The sequence below is a fragment of the Odocoileus virginianus genome, chromosome X, assembly GCF_023699985.2.
Source record: "Odocoileus virginianus isolate 20LAN1187 ecotype Illinois chromosome X, Ovbor_1.2, whole genome shotgun sequence".
Taxonomy (NCBI): Eukaryota; Metazoa; Chordata; class Mammalia; order Artiodactyla; family Cervidae; genus Odocoileus; species Odocoileus virginianus.
The window spans coordinates 54368443-54375383 of NC_069708.1; the positions used below are offsets into that span (position 1 = coordinate 54368443).

Sequence of the window (6941 nt, forward strand, 5' to 3'; positions counted from 1 at the left end):
AAAAACAAATTTAAAAAAATATCTAATAAAATACAGAAAAAATGAACTGGTACATAGGGATTCTCAAACTTTGAGTGGACACTTGCTGGAGGCAAATCATGTCACAACGTAACCCTCATCACACACCCTCCTTCCTAAGAATGCTGCACAAAATTATCATTTGGGGATTCATTTGAGGCTTTCCTCATGTTCCCTCCCAACTAGTCAAGGGAACAGAACATTCCAAAGAGAATGAACCCTTGCCTCAGGCAGTTCCTCTTCTTTTTTTTTTTTTTTTTACAGTTCCTCTTCTTAGCGGATACTTTCTCATTTTCTTTTAATGTACTTCCACACAAGTTCACATTAATTTGGCAAATAAGGCAAACGTTCACAAGTCCTGCAGTCAAAAGACAGTGATATAGTTTATATAGTTTATAGTTTCCTTCACTGTGCCAAAGCTTTTAAGTTTAATTGGCCCCATTTGTTTATTTTTGTTTTTATTTCCATTACTCTGGGAGGTGGGTCATGAAGGATCTTGCTGTGATTTATATCTAAGAGTGTTCTGCCTATGTTTTCCTCTAAGAGGTTTATACTTTCTGGTCTTACATTAGGTCTTCAATTCATTTTGAGTTTATTTTTGTGTACAGTGTTAGGAAGTGTTCTAATTTCATTCGTTTGCACATAGCTGTCCAGTTTCCCCAGCACCACTTGTTGAAGAGACTATCTTTTCTCCACTGTATATCCTTGCCTCCTTTGTCAAAGATAAGGTACCCATAGGTGTGTAGGTTTATATCTGGGCTTTCTATCTTGTTCCATTGGTCTATGTTTCTGTTTTTGTGCCACTACCATATTTTATCTTGATGATTATAGCTTTGTAGTGTAGTTTGAAGTCAGGAAGGTTGATTCCTCCAGCTTCATTCTTCTTTCTCAAGATTACTTAGACTATTCGGGATCTTTTGTGTTTCCATACAAATTGTGAAAAATTTTGTTCCAGTTCTGTGAAAAATAGCATTGGTAGTTTTTTATAAACAAGGTGAAAAGACAATCCTCAGAATTGGGGAAAATAACAGCAAAGAAACAACTGACAAAGGATTAATCTCCAAAATATGCAAGCAGCTTATGAAGCTCAATACCAGAGAAACAACCCAATCAAAAAGTGGGCAGAAGACCTAAACAGACATTTCTCCAAAGAAGACATACAGATGGCTAATAAACATATGAAAAGATGCTCAACATCACTCATTATTAGAGAAATGCAAATCAAAACTACAATGAGTTATCACCTTTACCAGTCAGAATGGCCATCATCATCAAACAATAAATGCTGGAAAAGGTGTGGAAAAAAGGGAACCCTCTTGCACTCTTGGTGGAAATGCAAATTGATATAGCCACTAGAGAGAATAGTATGGAGATTTCTTTAAAAACTAGGAATAAAACTACCCAGGTATCCCACCACTGGGCATATACCCTGAGAAAACCATAATTGAAACATGTACCCCAATGTTCATTACAGCACTATTTACAATAGTTAGGACATGGAAACAACCTATATGTACATCAACAGTTGAATGGATAACAGATGTTGTGGTACATATACACAATGGAATATCACTCAGCCATAAAAAGGAATGCATTTGATTCAGTTTTAATGAGGTGGATAAATCTAGAGCCTATTATACAGATTGAAGTAAGTCAGAAAGAGAAAGACAAGCAATGTATATTAATGTATATCTAACATACATATGGAAGCTAGAAAGATGGTACTGATGAACCTATTTGCAGGACAGCAATGGAGACACAGACACAGAGAACAGACTTGTGGAGATGGGAATGGGGGTGGGGCAAGGTGAGGGTGAGACAAATTGAGATAGTAGCATTGAAAGACATATATTACCATGTGTAAAATTAGATAATCAGTGGAAATTTGCTGTATGATGCAGAGAGCTCAAATCTGGTACTCTGTGACAACCTAGAGGGATGGGATGGGGTGGGAGGTGGGAGGGAGGATCAGGAAGGAGGGGACATATGTATACCTATGGCTGATTCATTTTGATATATGGCAGAAACCAACACAATATTGTAAAGCAATTATACTCCAACTAAAAATACATATATATTTTTAAAAAGACAGTGATGACAGTCATTCCACACTTCTCTTCCCAACTGAGCACCTTTCTTCCTCTGAAGGACATTCAGCTAAGAGGAAGAGACCCTGGTATTCTCTCTGAACTGGAGGGGGCTTTCACTGTCATCTAGTCCACTCCCTTCATTTTGTTTTTTTTTTTTGAGGGTATTAAATCTTTTATTGATTACACATGATAATAGATGATACACAAGCTTCATTCCCATCTATAACTTTTATCTGGTACCATAATTCAATTTAGATATATTGCATAGGATGTGCCAACAATCATTAATAACCAAAGAAAAAAAAACCTCCATGACTTTGCATGGGTGACCCTTTTAATGGTGAACTCCAGGTCACAACACAGTAACTGTCAGTTCAACTACACCAAGGTTCTGAAGACAACAGCTTCTCCACCAAGCAGGTTGTAAATAAATTTCAAATGGAACCTGGCATCACCCTGAAGGAATTCTAACTTCACACTGTTGGGGTAGTTTACCAAAATGGCTTCAGAGTAGACTAACTTTACACAGCACATTAAAAAAAAAAAAAAAGACATTTATTCAGCGTCATGATCAGACTATTACATTTAGCGATCAACAGCATGGGTGCAAAAAAAAAAATCTACATTAAAACCCTTTGTTGAAATGCTTTACACTTTCCACAGAACAGAAACTAAAATAACCTGTTATACAATTAGTCACAAGTACAGTCCTCGAGTTTTTTGCCCATACACATGAGTATTGTCTAAAACATGTCTTCTTTGTAGCAGCTAGGCCCTGCCACCACTGTGCTTGGCTGAGTTCACAAATCTGTTGTAACCTGTAGCTTCCCTGTCACTTCTCTGGCTCTCCTCTCCTGCTAAGCTTTGTTTCCTGGCAGTGATTAAAACCTTCTGCCACTGCCATAGCTACTACTGCTTCTGGAACCACCACAGCCACCTTGGTTTCGTGGTTTGGCAAAGTATTGGCCTCCACCACCATAGGGGCCAGAACTTCTGCCTCCAAAGTTTCCTCCTTTCATGGGTCCAAAATTTGAAGATTGATTGTTGTAATTGCCAAAATCATTGTAGCTTCCGCCACCTCCAAAATTGCTTCCACTACCACCACCAAAGCCACCTCCGCCTCCACCGTTGTTATAGCTGTCATAGCTTCCACTCCCACCATAGCCACTGCCCTGGTTTCCGTAACCCTGTCCACCACTTCCATAGCCTCTGTGCTTCCTCCGGAGTAACCAGGGCTGCCTCCTCCATAACCACCATCATTACCAAATCCATTATATCCATCCCCACTGCCACCATATCAGCCACCACCACGGCTGCCACCAAAGCCACCTCAACCACTGAAGTTTCCTCCACGACCAAAGTTGTCATTCCCACCAAAACCACCTCCATGACCGCCACCAAAGTTTCCAGAATCACTTCGACCTCTCTGGCTGGATGAAGCACTAGCCATCTCTTGCTTAGACAGGGCTTTTCTCACTTCACAGTTGTGGCCCTTCACAGTGTGGTATTTCTGAATGACAATCTTGTCTACGGAGTCATGGTCATCAAAGGTTACAAAAGCAAAGCCTCTCTTTTTGCCACTGCCTCGGTCAGTCATGATTTCAATTACTTCAATTTTTCCAAACTGTTCAAAATAATCTCTCAGGCGATGTTCTTCAGTGTCTTCTTTAATGCCACCAACAAAAATCTTTTTCACAGTTAAGTGGGCACCAGGTCTTTGATAATCTTCTCTTGACACGGCCCTCTTTGGTTCCACAACTCTTCCGTCCACCTTGTGTGGCCTTGCATTCATGGCTGCATCCACCTCCTCCACTGTGGTGTATGTGACAAACCCGAAGCCTCTGGAGCGCGTGGTGTTTGGATCCCTCATCACCACACAGTCTGTGAGCGTTCCCCATTGCTCAAAATGGCTCCTCAGACTCTCATCAGTTGTTTCAAAGCTCAGTCCTCCAATGAAGAGCTTCCGCAGCTGTTCGGGCTCTTTGGGAGACTCTGATTTAGACATGATGGCAGTGGAGGCGGGGAAGTCTTCAATGATGCTTTCTTGGTGGCGTCCATGGGCAGAAAGACACTCCCTTCATTTTTCATATGAGGAAACACAGGCTCCCAGAGCAGTGAAGTGGCCCACCTTGGGTAGCATGCACGGTTCATGCTGAAGAAGGTCAGCCTCTGGGTGGCCGCAGCCTGCCCCAGGCCCAGGATTTCCTGGCCAAGGGCAGCACACACAAGTCCAAGTTCACCTCCTCCATGCTCATCACCTCTATCTGCCCAGAACTCTTTTCCTTCAAGGGACTATTAACTCAAGGCTCCTTCCCAAGCTTTGGCACTGGGCCATTTTACCTCTAGGAAAAGTAAGCAACCTCCCCTCAAAGTATGCAGTACCCTGATGTCCACTCTTGAACATGGAACAGCAGGACCTTGAGAGAGTGATGCAGTTTGTACCCTCCTTACAAAAGGCCAAGTGTGCTTCCACTACAATTACCTTTATTTCCTCCAATCCCCTGGCGAAACTGTGCCTGCCAACTGGCAGCACAACACATAAGCCAGCCAGTTCTGGGCTTGTGTTGAATTAACTTTTTTGTAAAGTAGGCTAATAGTTTGGAAACTGTCATTATGCAATTAGTATTCATTTTTAAATGTGGTTATTTGTGCTTTGCCTTGATCCATGTCACATTCTCTCCTTCTCAGATGTCACCACAATGCTCTGGGGCAGGGACCCAAAGTGCAACGGTGTAAATTTAATTTTCAAATGCACCCCAATGGTCTGTATGCCTCCCTGTGCAAAGTGTAGATCTGAAGGAGACTGTCTGGATTCCCAACATTTACATGCAACTATTTTTAGACTCTAGGAATACAAAAGACTCCCTCTGAAAGCACACTCAATTGTGCTTCACACACAAGGGGACACAAATGATTGAAGAGGTGGCATCCAGGCATGGGCAGGATAATTGATACACCTGGAACCTTCTGAAGTACAGCCCCCAGAAAAAACAAATGCTTCTCTGAGAAGTGCAGAGCTGGAACCTGATTTTCTATTCTTGGCCCAAGATTTTTGGTTTAGGGAAAAAAAAAACAGGGGGCAGAGTATAGATTAAGAAATAGTCTGAGCAATTCCCCTTGAAAGAGAGAGACAGAGATGAAGCAAAAGATGCTTTGAAGTCAGGAGTGGAAAAAGAGGCCTTGGTGACACATGTCCATGGCTGAGCCCTGAGCTATTGCTGGGGGGCAGGGTTCTGGGAAGTCAGTGGGCACTGGAAGCTGGATACTGTCTCTGGGAGATAGCCAGTGGGCACAAGGAGGTGGCCCTGGCCAGCTGGGCTTTACAAAAAAAAAAAAGAAAGGAAAAACAGAACTCAGGTTAATATGCAAATCAGTCCTTAATAACTCCTTTCATACTCCTCATCACAAGGTAAAATAAGAGGGCCCCTCTTTGTCCTTTCCTCTCATCTCCACATTCCTTTAACTCAAATGATCACTTCAAGGGATCTCACCAGGATTGAAATATTCATGAGGAAAGAAGGAAGGTCAGCACAGAGAGGGAGCCCTACTACCATGTGATTGCCCCGGCCCAGGTCCCCAGCCCCAGCACCTCAGGAAAAAAAAACACCCAAGGTGGTTCTATATCTTCATTTTATCCTGAAGAAATTTCCAAGGATGTCCAATGAATTCCATAGGTCCACCTACCATGTCAAAACTGCGACTCCAACAGGAAGTCAGATAGAAATACTGCAGGGTGCTAAGTTGGTTTTTCTATTGTTTATTTAACACAAAGGCTTAGATTTCAGGCATCTGCATGGACAGATCTGTTCTTGTATTAAGTGAAACTATTCTATATCCTCATAACTCTCTCGGCTTAACACTCTGTTTAAGAGTTTAATTAGGTCCCATTTGTTTATCTTTGTTTTTATTTTCATTAATCTAGGAAGCAGATTGGAAAAGACCTTGCTGCAATTTACATCAGAGTGTGTTCTGCCTATGTTTTTCTCAAAGAGTTTTCTAGTATCTGGCCTTCCATTTAGGTCTTTAATCCATTTTGAGTTTATTTTTGAGTATGGTGTTAGGGAGTAGTTCTGATTTCTTTCTTTTACATGTAGCTGTCCAGTTTTCCCAGCATCACTTATTGATAAGGCTGTCTTTTCTACATTGTATATTTGTGCTCCCTTTGTCATAGATTAGGTGACACAGGTGTGTGGGTTTATCTCTGGACTTTCTATCCTAATTAAACTTAAAGTCTTTTGCACAGCAAAGGAAACCATAAACAAAACAAAAAGACAACCCACAGAATGGGAGAAAATATTTGCAAATAAAGCAATTGACAAGGAATTAATCTACAAAATATACAAACAGTACATACATCTCAATATAAAAAAAATCAAAAAATAGATGTAAGATTCTACATTTCTACAAAGAAGACATACAGATGGCTAAAAATCACATTGGAAGATGTTCAGCATCACTAATTATTAGAGAAATGTAAATCAAAACTACAATGAGGTATCACCTCACATGAATCAAAATGGCCACCATCAAAAAATGTACAAACAATAAATGCTGGAGAGGGTGTGGAGAAAAGGAAACCCTCTTGCACTGCTGTTAGGAATGTAAATTGGTAAGCCACTATGGAGAAGAGTATGGAGGTTCCTTAAAAAAATAAAAATATGATCCAACAATCCCATTCCTAGGCATATATCTCGAGAAAATAATAATTCAAAAAGATACATGCACCCCAAAATTCACTGCAGCAGTGTTTACAATAGCTATAACATGGAAGCAATCTAAATCTCCATCGACAAAGGAATGGGTAACAAATATGTGGTACATATATACAATGGA

At 40.9% G+C, this 6941-nt stretch overlaps 1 pseudogene; it reads right to left on the bottom strand.

The window, feature by feature from the left end:
* Positions 1 to 2420: 2420 nt before the first annotated feature.
* Positions 2421 to 4131, bottom strand: LOC110133711 (heterogeneous nuclear ribonucleoprotein A1 pseudogene; annotated as a pseudogene).
* Positions 4132 to 6941: the final 2810 nt, after the last annotated feature.